Below are 13,135 nucleotides of genomic sequence, written 5' to 3' on the forward strand. Positions count from 1 at the left end.
ATATTTATTTATACTTTTAGCTATTTTAAATGATGTAATTTGATTTAACATTATTTTTTGGAGGTTTTATTTGAAGCCCCTACCTCCTTTACTTTTTATGGGAGGGTGCTGCAGTATCAGTGGTTGAACATGTCTGGTACTGGACTTACTACTGTTTATATTTTGGCTGTAGTTTCTTGTACTCATAAATTTAGCTCACTATCCATTTTCAAGGGGTAGAGATGTGTAAGTCTACACTTTTGAGTAAGCTTAACACTTAGATTTTGTGAATAGCCCAAAGTATTAAAGTTACTCAAAAGTATATTAGTATATTGTATGTGTAAATTACTCACAAGTGTAATTTACCTTTGTGAATAGCCCCACAACTGTCTGGTTATGTTGTTCTTCTGCGACATAACTTTGGCTATTACATGAGGAGCCATTGATGGCAGACGCGTGAGCTGAGAGCTCCGCGCCAGCCGTACCTGTTAACCTGATTTTTATGGACTCGGCCTGTGCCCAGGAACGGGGGCCTAACCTGCCGGGAGTGCCAGGGACCCAAATCCTGTTCCTTTCAGATCAGGAGGCGAGCGGAGTGCAGCGTTGGGGCAGCACGAGTCCAGCTCTGCTGTGGCAAGATGGCGGCCTGAGATGGTGCCGGAGTGGCGAGAGAAGGGGCAGACTGAGGCCGGCGCTTGGAACAGGCCGCTGCTGACTGGCAGCAAGCATCAGAGCCCGAGGTGTCGCTGGTGAGCCGAGGCCCAGCTGGGGACCACTGCTGAGACGGAGTTGGGGAGCATCCCTGGCCTGTACGAGTTTCCTGTGGGGAACGCCATTGTGTGCGCTGTGCTGCGGACTCTGGGGGCAGACTGTGCTGGAGGGCTTGTGGCTGCTTCCCCTGCTCATTGATCGGAGGAGGTCCAATGTTGTCCAGTGCGCCATCGGAGCACCGCGGCTCTCAGTGTTGGCCGTTTGACCCCCATTGTTTCTCAGTCTCCTGGCTGGTGGCCGGGAGTGCCATTGTAGCCTGCAGCTTGTGTTGGAAGTGACGTGGAAGAAGTGGTGTGGCCGGCACCTTCTGAGCAGCAGAGAGCGCCAGAGGCAAATTGCTACTGGGGGCTGACTTCCTGAGACCTCCCTGGCCCCTGCGTCTGAGAGCGGCGGTTGCGACTCAGAGCCCCGTTGGATGTGCTTGGTGGACTCCAATGACTGCCCAGACTTTTGGAGGTGAGGCCTTCTGTTGGGCTTGGGATGGGAGGCCAGGCGGCCCGGAGAGCTTATGCCCCCTTTGGGAACACGACTGGGCCAAGCCTACACCAGATTGCGAGGGACCGCAGGTGTACTGGGGCTGTTGTAGGCCAGTGATCGCCTCCCAGCTGCACAGAACTGCGGCTCAGCCCCGTACTTGGAGGGCCAGGGCAGGATGGACTCTGACGGGACGGGGGTGCAGTGCTGCCTTGGAGGCGAGACAGAGGCATGCTGCGCCTGAGCAAATTCTTCTTCGAAGTGTTCTTGGCTGTTTGCCCTGGAGATCAGAGCGCATGCGCTCCATCGTGTTTTGAGGGCGTCCCTACATGGCTTGCAGCCACACGCTGATAACTCACACACTACGGCCTTGCTGATATACTGTCGTGAAAATCTCGGGTTGTGCATATGGAACGTATCTGCACTTGAGACCCCTAAACACAGTGCTGCTGTCTATCGTTGTTGGGAACTTTCAGCTTAATAAATTACCCGCTGCACAGCCTGTTGCATAGCTCGCGACACCAAGTCAAGGCATCCCAGGTGCTATTTATTTGAGCTCGTCCAATTGCTCTCTTCCCCTTCATATGCCGCAAATCCCTTGACCACTAGCAGGATTGTGGCCTGCGCACAGCAGGGCTAAGATATACTGTAGAGGGAGATGGCCCGCTGACAAACGGAGCCTCTACGTGGGCAGCAAGGTCTGACCCAGGTACTGTGTGTGCGAGACATTGGAGAAGGGCACTGACGGCCATACTTGGTGGTCTTCTTGGCTGTTGCGGAACGAGGCCAGTTACAGGACAGCATTTAAAGGGGCAGTCGAACAGCACCAAGTGGGGTTTCAACCTAATGCTGGAGTGGGGTGGGGCCGAGCTGCCGGCGGCAGCTCCCCGGCTGCCGAGAAAAGGGAGTACTAGATCAGTGGCTGGAGAGTGGGCTCATCTGGCGATGGGGAAGCCTAGGAGAAAACAGGTGAGGCCCCTCCCGGAGCAGGAGGACAGTGCGCCTGACCCAGTGCCAAAGGAATCGGGAGGCGAACCGCTGGAGGCACCTGTCCATCAGCAATTGGCCAAGATATTGGAGGCCATTGCCGACACCAAGGCGATGCTATACCAAGATATCAGCACTGTCGCAGTGGGCCTGGGCCTGATGAGGGCGGAACATGCTAAGTTGGCGGACAGAGTGAAACAAACAGAAGCTTCCCTGGATGTGCTTGCCCCATCGCAGCAGCCACTCATTGAGCAGGTCGAGAATTATCCAGAAGGGTTAACGTACTGGAACAACAAGCGGAGTATGCGAAGCGGCGGAACCTTAGGAACAATGTGAGGGTCCTGATGAGTTTACCAGATGGAGTGGAGGGCCGGGACATGGCATGGCTCCGACAATTGGTGGCACCAGAGAGTCTGTCGTAGTTCTATATGTTGGAAAGGGCTCACCGCATGCCCGCCAGGCCGCCAGCCCCGTGGAGGCCACCACGCCCAGTGGTGGCTAAACCGCTTCATTTCAAGGACAAAAACGTGTTGCTACAGAGGGCACGCTCGGAAGGGCCATATGAAGTTGAGAACAGTAAGGTGTCACTGTTTCCAGACTACACATTTGAGGTCCAGAGATGCCGTACCTCTTTCCTTGTAGGCGAAAGAGCCTTGCGAGAGGAAGGGATTCAGTATTCCTTGATGTTCTGGGCTCGGCTTAAGATAATGGTGGATGGGAAGACTCACTTTTGCAAGGACCCTAAACCTGCATGGAAGTGGATTGAGGCATATAAAACTGAAGGTCAGCCCATGAAACAGGGGGGGAAGAGCCCCAACCAGAGCCAGAGACCCTGGGAAGAAATTACAAAGATGTCAAAAGCGGGGGTTTGCTAAGAGGCCGAACCCGTCTCAGACAGCAACAGAAAGAACGGAAGCACTACAAGCAGAGTCAGTCATGATGCAGAGCCAGAGATCGTCATCGGAGAGGGGTTCAGGGTCAAAACGAGGGACTGATGGTTCAGATTTGGGCACGTCCCATTGTGGCAGCGTTTGCATACCTGTTGTGACTCCCCACGGCAGATGGGATAATGTGATTAATTGCCGATGATTTCCTCTTTCCCTCCTTTGTCCTCTCCTTTTCTGCTCTATTGTGCTTTGTCACCTTCTCCCTGTTCTCCCCCATCTTGCCATCTCTTCTTCTCAGTGGAGGTCCCTGGAGAGGGCAGCGGAGGTGGCCAAGGGGCGCGCCTGGGCTCAGGCTGGAACGGCCTATCAAGGCTGAAGCGTGAGGGCGTCTTATTTTAAGCTTCCTTTGCTAGCCCCTGTTGAGTGCGGTACCACGGTAGGGCCTCATTTGATATCACATGATGTTCTGCTTAATGTTTCGGCGGCTGACCGTTGTCGGACTGCACTGGGGTCAGGGAGTTATCCATCATAAGGGTTCTTTTGTTGGTTCTGTTTGGTTTCTGAAGCTTGCAGAGGGATTGGATGGTATGGAATCGGGGCCGACACGGGGGCGTTGGGGGGATCCTGCTATGTGGCCTGGTTAATAATACTGCATTTTATAAAGCGCGAACAGCTACCTCGCTAGGAGGTGTCCCGGCGCTGGGAGAACACAGTTGACCTGGAGGCTAAAAATAGGAGAGCTAGCGGGGTTGGGTGAAGATCCACGTTTTCAGCAGCTTCTTAAAGCAAGGTTCAGAAGGGGCCTGCTGGATTTCTTGTGGTAAAGTGTTCCATAGAGAGGTAACATTTGCCGAAAAAGTCCGACCGCCTAGTCGAGCCTTTTTCGTACGCGGGACGGCCAGTTGAACGCGGCAATTGGACCGCAGTGCGCGGGTTTCGGAGTATCTCGGGAGGCGGTTTTTCAAGTACTCTGGGCAGGAGCCATGCAGGGATCTGAATGCCAGCATAAGTGCTTTAAATTTTATTCTGCTGGCAACTGGCAGCCAGTGCAGTGATCGAAGATGCGGAGAGACTGACTGCTTGAGAGGAATTCGCAGTAGCAGTCTCGCAGCCGCATTTTGAACTACCTGAAGTTTTTGCGTCCGGTATTTTGGTAGGCCTAGGTAGAGTCCGTTGGCGTAATCCAGCCGTGATGTAACCGTGGCATGGATAACCGTTTTCCGGCAGCTCTCCGGGAGGAGTCTCAGGATTTTACGGAGATTTCTCAGTTTGCTCAAGCAGCAGCCGGCGACTTGTTGGATGTGGGAGGTAAAGGACATGCTATCGTCCCACCTCACTCCAAGATTTTTTGCTGTGCGGCTGGGTGAGGGGGCTAGGCCCATCTCCGTCGGCCACCAAAGTTCTGAGGCGGGGTTGGGGCCTCTGCCAAAGAAGATTACTTCGGTCTTATTGGCGTTTAATTTTAATTTATTCGTGTTCATCCAATGGGCTATGTCTTGGAGACAGCCTTTGAAGTTCGAAAAGGACTCCTGCGTCATCTCTGAGTACGGAAATACCAACTGGGTGTCGTCGGCATAGGAAATTGCCTTGACACCCCAGTTGGCAATCAACGTAAAGAGAGGAGCGAGGTAGATGTTGAACAAAAGGGGGCTGAGAGCCGACCCTTGTGGAACTCCGCAGCTGAGGACCTTGGGTGCTGAAGAGACCGTCCCTAGTGCCACCTTTTGAGTTCTCTGGGACAGATAGGAGTGTATCCATCCCAGTGCCTTATCCTGGATACCTATCTCGGCCGAGCGGCTGAGTAGTCTGGCATGGTCCACCGTGTCGAAGGCGGCCGACAGATCCAGGAGTACCAGCATTGCTGAGTTACCTGCATCCATCGACCACCTTACTGACTCGGCTACCTCAATAAGCGCTGTTTCCGTACTAAAGCCGGGTCGGAAGCCTGACTGTGTCTCATGTAGTACCTTATTTTCTTCTACAAGTTTGCTCAGTTGGCGCTGTAAGACTTTCTCCAACATTTTCCCCGGGGCGGCTAACGGTGATATTGGGCGGAGATTACTAAGGTCTTCTGGATCCCCATTAGGTTTTTTCATTAGTGGGAGGAGAGTAGCATGTTTCCATACTTCCGGGAATATACCCGAAGCGATGGATGAGTTCCAAATGTGTTGTAGTGTGGGGGCTACAAACTCAGCTAGAGAGCTCCATAATTTAGCTGGGCATGGGTCGTCTGGGGATCCGGATTTGCATCGGATAAGTTATTGTCTTACCTCGCTCAGGGAAATATTCATGAACTGGGTGAAGGTCTCATCTGGCTCGTCTTTAATCGCGAGGTCCAATTTCAACGTTTTTATTTCTGGTCCAAAAGATTCATACACCTTTTTGATCTTTTGGTCAAAGAACTCGGAGATTTGCTCGCATAGAGCAGATGTCGGCGAAACCTCCCTCTCAATGCACTTGGGTTTAAAAAACGACTGTACTACCTTAAAAATCTGTTTGCTTGACTGTTCTGCCTGTAGAATAGAGTCCGCATAAAATTGTTTTTTACTTTTTCTAATTGCTTTCCGTAGTTTTTTGGAAGCTTCCTTATATATAGTTCTATCTTCCAGGCCGTAGTTTGCTCTCCATAGTCTTTCCAGCTTTTTGCAAGCTGCTTTCTCTTTCCTCAGGTCCTGCGAGAACCAGGGAGCTGAGGGGGAGTCTCTCTTTGATAATGCTCGTGAGGCCGGAGCAATGGAAGAGACCATCTTTCCGACCCACTCATTGAGGAGCTGTGCATCTATATTGGCATTGTTGGTCAAAGATGGGGTAGTTTGTGCCAAGACAGGGCCTCTGTACGGTCATGGCAGAGGGCCGTAACATCATTCGGTTCCTAACATGGAACATCAGAAGAATGGGGCCTATGGTAAAGCGTCATAACTTGTATTCATATCTGAGGCACAGCGATATCCATATAGCATTCCTTCAGGAAACTCATTTAAATAGTGAGAAAGTGGCAAAGTTGAAACAGAGACGGGGGAACCAGGTCTTTGCGACCACCTACTCTGCCTTTGCTATGGGTCAAACCAGGGGTCCCGTTTGTGGAAGAGCAGTTGTGGCTTGATATGGGAGGCCGTTAAGCATGGGCGGAAAATCCGTTTCGCTCGCGGATTTTCGGTAAATTCGCAATCCGCGAGATTTGCGAATCTCCCGCAAAATCCGCAAATCCGCGAGCAGCGGATTTTGCTTGCACTGTTCGCGTGAGTTCGCGGCTTCCCAGTACAACTTCGCGCCCCGCGAATAAGTGCAAAATTGCAGAAATACGATCTTAGCAAAACTGAAACTACTTACCAGGTTCAAAAGTTCAGGCTCATCATTAGTAGCCATTTCCTGTAGTGCTTCCTGAGGGGCCCCTCCAGAGTTCAGTTGCCAGTTGCAACTATTATGTGACCCTGCTCTGAACCTCAGAATAGTTACACATATGCCACAAAGGTCCTGAATTACAGCTAAGGGAGACAAGCAGGAGCCAGGCTGGAAGTTCAAATCCATTAATCAGCCCCTAATTCATTATTGTCAGTTGGGGCAGGGCAGGTGTTGTAACTAATTTTGCAACAATGAAAGCACTTAGCAAGTGCAAAAGATCACTAATCAGGAAGCACTAAGGAAGCAGGTGCCAGCTAAAAAAATATTCTGTGACACATTAATCAGCCCCAAATTAATTCAGGTCACTTGAGGCAGGGAAGGTGTGCTTGCGTTGCCACAATAATGTACACTGACTGGACAACCAGAGGGTGCTGTGATGAAACAGAGGGTGGCATGGGTGGGCCAGAGGGTGGCATGAGTAGTCAGAGAGTGGCAGTGGTGACAGAGAGTGGCAGTGATGAAGAAGAGTGTCCCAAACAGGCTGGACACGTAGAAACAACAAGTTCGCGAAACTTGCGACCCGACAGGTAAGTTCGCAATTTGCGACATTGTACAAAACCCTCGCGAACTGGCAGAAACCCGCGCAAACACACAAAAAAAAAATCCGCAAATTCGCGAGAATTCGCGGATTTTGCGGATTGCGAGTTCGCAAATCTGCAAAATTCGCGAACGCGAGATTCGCAAAATTCGCCCATGCTTAGAGGCCGTTATGTGTTGGCCACAGGGAGATTTGCGGGTCAGGCGGTCACCCTCTGTAACATTTACGCTCCTAATCAAGACCAGGTTGGCTACCTGGATTCCCTCTCTGCCATATTGGCTGATGGCCTGAGGGGTAACATGATCCTTGGGGGGAATTTCAACTGAGTAGCAGTCATGGACACTTACCGGTCTCCCCCTTCTTTGTTGGGATCTCAGCCACGCCTCGGTATTTCAAACATGGGTCGCACACTGGGGTATTGAAGACACTTAGAGTTTACAGCATCATAGTGCAAGGGAGTTTTCTTTCTTTTCGCCAGTGCACCAAGTACACATGCGCCTAGACATGTTCTTATGCTCCCCGGCCTTTAACAGCTCTATTACACAGCTACACACACAGAATACTTAGGTCATACATTGTCGGATCATAGTCCCCTGGTAATGACATACCTACCTCTGGTAAGGTTCTCTCCGATACCCACATGGAGATTTAACCCAGCATTGCTTGAAAATGCCCCCTTTCATGCATCACTGCATACACTCCTAGATTCATACTTCCCCATCAACACCAATACAGCATCCTCCCCGTGAGTAGAATGGGAGGCATTTTAAGTTGTGGAGCGGGGTCACTGCATGGGGCAGGCGGTTGGAGCCTACAGGGAGCTTCGGCTGGAAATACTGGAGTTAGAAGGGAACATCCGTAGACTTGATCATGTCCAGGGTACTGGCGACAAAGCCCGGGTGGCGCTGCAGGAAATGAGGGCAAAGTATAACGAGGCTCTGGGGCGACTGCGCTGTTATAACCACAAAGAGTATTTAGTGCAGAGGGAGGAGGGAAAATCCCCAATCACACACTTGGACACTGAGGAGATGGTGTACGACCCAGATGAGATTAATGACTCCTTTCTAACATATTATTAGCAACTATACACAGCCCCGGGAGCAGCTACCAGGCTGGCCGTAAGGAAGTACCTGGACCCACTACCGCTCCGGGTGCTGGAAAAGGAGGATCAGGAAGAACTGGGGAAGCCAGTAACCATGCAGGAAATTAAGGCTGCCATCCATGCTCCAGCCCCCGGTAAAACCCTGGGACCAGGTGGCCTCCCCACGGAATTCTATCAACAATATGCGGACCTGTTAGCCCCACATTTTTTCCGATAGTATGCTGATGCATATGAATCTGGGGAGCTGCCTGGCTCCACTCTGACAGCCCTGGTGATTCCCCTCCCGAAAACCAAGAAACCGGAGGCGGAGGTTAAAGACTATAGACCCATGCTTAATACGGATTTCAAGATCTTGAGTAAAGTTCTGGCTGGTAGGTTAGCCCCCCCACATGAAGGCGTTGATCCACCCTGATCAGAATGGGTTTATTCCTTCCCGCAATACCTCATATAACCTTAACTGGCTGTACTCTGTTCTCTATCATGTTGAAACCTCAACCAATCAACAGGCAGCAGTGCTCTCTTTAGATCTAGAAAAAGCCTTTGATATGGTGGGGTGGGGATACCTGTATGAGGTGATGCGTATGGGCCTGGGAGAGGAGTGGGTGCAGTGGGTGAAGCTTTTATATGTGGCGCCTACAGCTAGGGCCAGACGAGCAGACGATCTCCAGAGAATATAAGGTAGCCCAAGGGACTGGACAGGGGTGCCCTCTGTCTCCCCTCCTGTTTGCCCTGGCTATCGAGCCCCTTGGGGCAAAATTTCGCCGGGGAAGGAATTGGATTGGCTGTTGGAGGGCGGACACACCTGGTCTCCCTTTAGGTGTACGATCTTCTGCTTTACCTATCGGATGCAGTTGACGGTACCTCTGCAGCTATACATGTGCTAGAGGACTTTGCGTGCCTCTCAGGACTGCGAGTTAACAAGGCATAGACGTATCTGTTCCCTTTAGCAGGCCCTGAGCATAGGGCCGACGCCCTGATGGCCGATATAATATTGGCTCAGAATACGTTTAAATACCTGGATATACAGGTATTTCACTTCCTGGAGTAGTTAAAGGAGGGTAACCTGGGTAAAATGCTGCACTCGCTGCGTTCATGTGGGCACTTTTGTCGTACACTGATATTATGGCCAGGATCTCCCTCTCTAAAATGGTCATGCTCCTGCGTTTACTGTACTTCTTTGTCAATCTTCCTGTTTTAATGCCCAGCAGTTGGTTCTGACCCCTGTACTCCCTGCTGCGTTAGCTGGTGTGGGGTGATGGTGTCCTAGTGTGTCCCTTCTAACGGTACTACGTCCAATGTCCGAAGGTGGATTAGGGGTATCCAACTTTGAGCATTATATGTTCGTTGCTCAGTTGCAATGGCTGGCGCAATGGGTGGAAGGTGTGAATGAGGATGGAACATTTCTGTTTACTCCGGAATCCCATCCTAGTCTAGTGATGGTGAACTTACTGCTACCAAAAACGCCTACCCCATAAAGCTTGTTGTTACAGCGCACAGCTTTTCACGCCTGGGGACAATGCCAGGGCAGGGAGCAGCGACATACAAAGTACACCGTGTGCTGCTGCTTGTAGGTCTGCCACATGGCGATCCCCAGACTACATGCAGGAGCGAGCAATGGGCCAGCCGGACTGAAGTGGGGTTAGACAGCATCGGGGATTACTTCCTGGATAAATCCCTACTCCATTTTCTCAACCTGGTGGCGGACTGCGGCCGTCCTCCGGGCCAGTTTCTGCGTTATGAGGCCCTGGTACGCACATTTGCCCAGTTATGGAACAAAGTGAGAGATGAGCTGGAGACCCCCAGTATTGCATGCTCTATTGCCGCTTGGGACTGCGGGGCACCTAGTGAGATGGTTCTATGTGGCCCTGCAATCAGCATCAGTCGGTCCCCTAGGCGAGTTGCAGGCGAAGTGGGATACAATTGGAGAGAGAGTACTTACGGATGCAGAATGGCGCAGGTTCTAGCGTTACCCTAAGACGATTTTGCGCAATACACGCCTACAGTATATATAATTAACTTACACACACATGACATACATGACCCGCAGCACCTTAATGTGACTTATGGGGGCGAGGCCCACCACTGCACGAGATGCAAGTACCCAGATGCAGATTTCGGCCACATGACCTGTGAATGTCAAAGCTTGCGGCCTTTTTGGGAGGCTATTCTTGGTAAGCTCAGGGAGGTTCTGGGTAGAACATTGCCTCCCACAGTGCAGACTTGTTTACTAGGTCTCTTCCCCAGACCACCAAAGCGTAAAGTTGGAACAGGCTGATAGATCTGGCGCTGGGTTTGGCTAAACGCCGAATTGCGATGGAATAGAAATCCTTACGAGGACCCCAATTTGAGGCCTGGAATAGGGACATCATTATGTCAGCAGGGGCAGAAGGTAGGGCACTTAGCTGGGAGTTGTCTAAAGGCATGAGGAAGCATCCAATAGCCGGGCAATGGCGGGAGGTGATGACGAGCTGCGGGGTGAGTCACATGGGACAGACTCCGACTCAGGGCAGGGACCCAGCTCTGCCGGAACATAACCTGAGACCCTCCTTGAGCCCTTCGAGGGCGCCGGGTGCTTGTGAGATGGGTGTTCGACTGAGGGAATACAAACGATAGTAACTTATCACTTCCACACAAAGAGTTTGCTGATAATTGGGGACTCCCCACCTCCAACCTCTCAGTACATGTGGAAGGTCCCACTCTGGTGCAATTCCCCTCAACACATGCTATGCTAACAGTAATATGATTCCCCTTCTGCACACAGCTCAACTATTCTGTTATTTTTTACATTCTGTTTTTCTTTTCCTTTGTCTTTTTAATTTGATATGTAACTCTCACCTGTGATTGCATGCAAACAAATTGTGGTAGGATCTATATTGAGAACAATGTTATCTGATTGAAGGTAGCAGTTATATGTCAGACAATTGTTGGGGGGGTAACCCTCTTAACATATGGTTTGCTAGAGCTGCCACTGGGCTTTCTCTATGGATCTATACTCCGATATATAGGTACCACCCTCTGCAATGTGTTAACCTCGGTCAGTGATCAGCTCTCCCCCCGCAGGTCCGCTCGTTCGCGCTTTGCCCTGCGGTCCACACAGGCAGGATTCGAGTCCTCTCCCTGTTTGTACTCACATTTTTATTTATTTCGCTTGCCTTCATTTTATTCCTGGCATTGTCTATATAACTCTTGGCTCGCTCACTTGCCTCTTGCCCTTTTCCCGCCATAACCCGCCCCTCTCCCGCCTCCCAGCCGCTCCCCTCTCCCCCTCCCCTACTTAAATGGCAACCACTGGCGCTCCAAAGGCGTGGCTAAGGCATCCTCCTCGAAGACCTGAATTTCCACCTAGAGACAACTGACGACAGCAACTTCATCTCCCTGCTCCACAACCTCGCCAACTCTACGCTGGAATCACGGCCAAATTCCAGAAAAGGCTGCAACGTATACAGAACGCCTTCGCACACCTCGTCCTTCAAGCTCTTCACCCACGCTCACAAAGCACTCCACAATGCTGGACCAGCATACCTCAACAATCGTCTCACCTTCTACACCCCAAATCGTAAGCTTTGCTCCGTCGACCTCACCCTTGCCACCGTCCCACATATACAGATCCACCACCGTCGGCAGATCCTTCTTCTACCTCGCCACCAAGACGTGGAACACCCTCCCCACCCACCTATGTCAGACCCAGGACCTGCTGACCTTGAGGAAACACCTCAAGACCTGGCTATTCGAGCAGTAGCTGCCACCCACCCTCCTCAGCAACTTGAGACCCTCACAGATGAGTAGTGCACTATACAAGTGGTTGATTGATTGATTGGCTATTGCCAAATGGCTTGTTTATAAATATGCTGTTGTTTGAACCGTGGAACGTAGGTTGAATATTTACAAATACAAATAAAAATACTTTAAAAAAAATTAAAAAACGTTGGATACTACATTGGGTGTTTAAGATAATTTGAGTCAAGACCAAAGATACTCCATAAAGATTTTCATGTAGCTCTGAAATATGGTTTGTAAATGTGACATCTGCCCAGGAAACATCAGATGAAGTGTGTTGTTTACTGCCGCCTCATTCAGATTGTGATCAAATTGTGTAACCGTTGGATTAAATTGAGATGCAAATGAGTATGACTAACCTCCTCATGGTCAGGGCCCCTGAAGGACAAGAATTAACCAGGACTTCGAGGTTTGTTTTTTAACGTGACTTTTTATTGAGACTAAGCAATCGAAAGATAAACATTCCAGCCTCTAAAAAGAAGCACAGAGTAATGATTGAGAATGTTGGAGATGTTCCTCCTCTTCTACCCATCGCACCCTCTCCCATTCAGGAGAACAAACATCAACTATTGTAGGTTCTCCCAGCATAAGGTAAGATGAGGATACAATCAACGTAGGCAAAAAACCTGCTTTGACCAACAGAGCCTGTGCAAGGAAAAGCATCAGCAGTTTAAGCCTGGGTTGAATCAGATTCACCAATAGATGTCAACAAGAGTCCACAATCCTGCCAACACAACAGTTTGTGTAGCATTGCTGTGTGGAGAAACCAATCAAATTTGACCCTACAATGAGACTCCCTTCCTAAAATGCAAGGAGATCCTTTCTTAGGGCCATATATATCATTTTTTCACACAGCACAACATCGCAAGCCACCTTGCTGCACTGCATGAAATGGAGAGCTCAGGAATACACCGTATTTAACAATATACGGCGCATTCCTAACCTAGCACTGTCATGCTTTTGGCTGCCTAACGCCAACACAGGCACCCATGCATCAGGGTGCAGGGGTGTCTGTGTTGTAGGCAGGATTGTTTTTTGAAGGAAGGGACACTTTCCTACACAAGAACAATCCTCAGACATTTTCCTCTTTTTATGTGTGCTGCAGAATGCCGCACACCTAAGAATATGGAAAAACAAGGAGAAATAAAGATATTTCTCCTCATTACGCCTCACCTGGAGAGGCATAGTATTTTGATGCATTTCCACTCATGGTAAACC

Source organism: Lissotriton vulgaris, chromosome 3_1, assembly GCF_964263255.1.
Source record: "Lissotriton vulgaris chromosome 3_1, aLisVul1.2, whole genome shotgun sequence".
In the NCBI taxonomy this organism is placed as follows: domain Eukaryota; kingdom Metazoa; phylum Chordata; class Amphibia; order Caudata; family Salamandridae; genus Lissotriton; species Lissotriton vulgaris.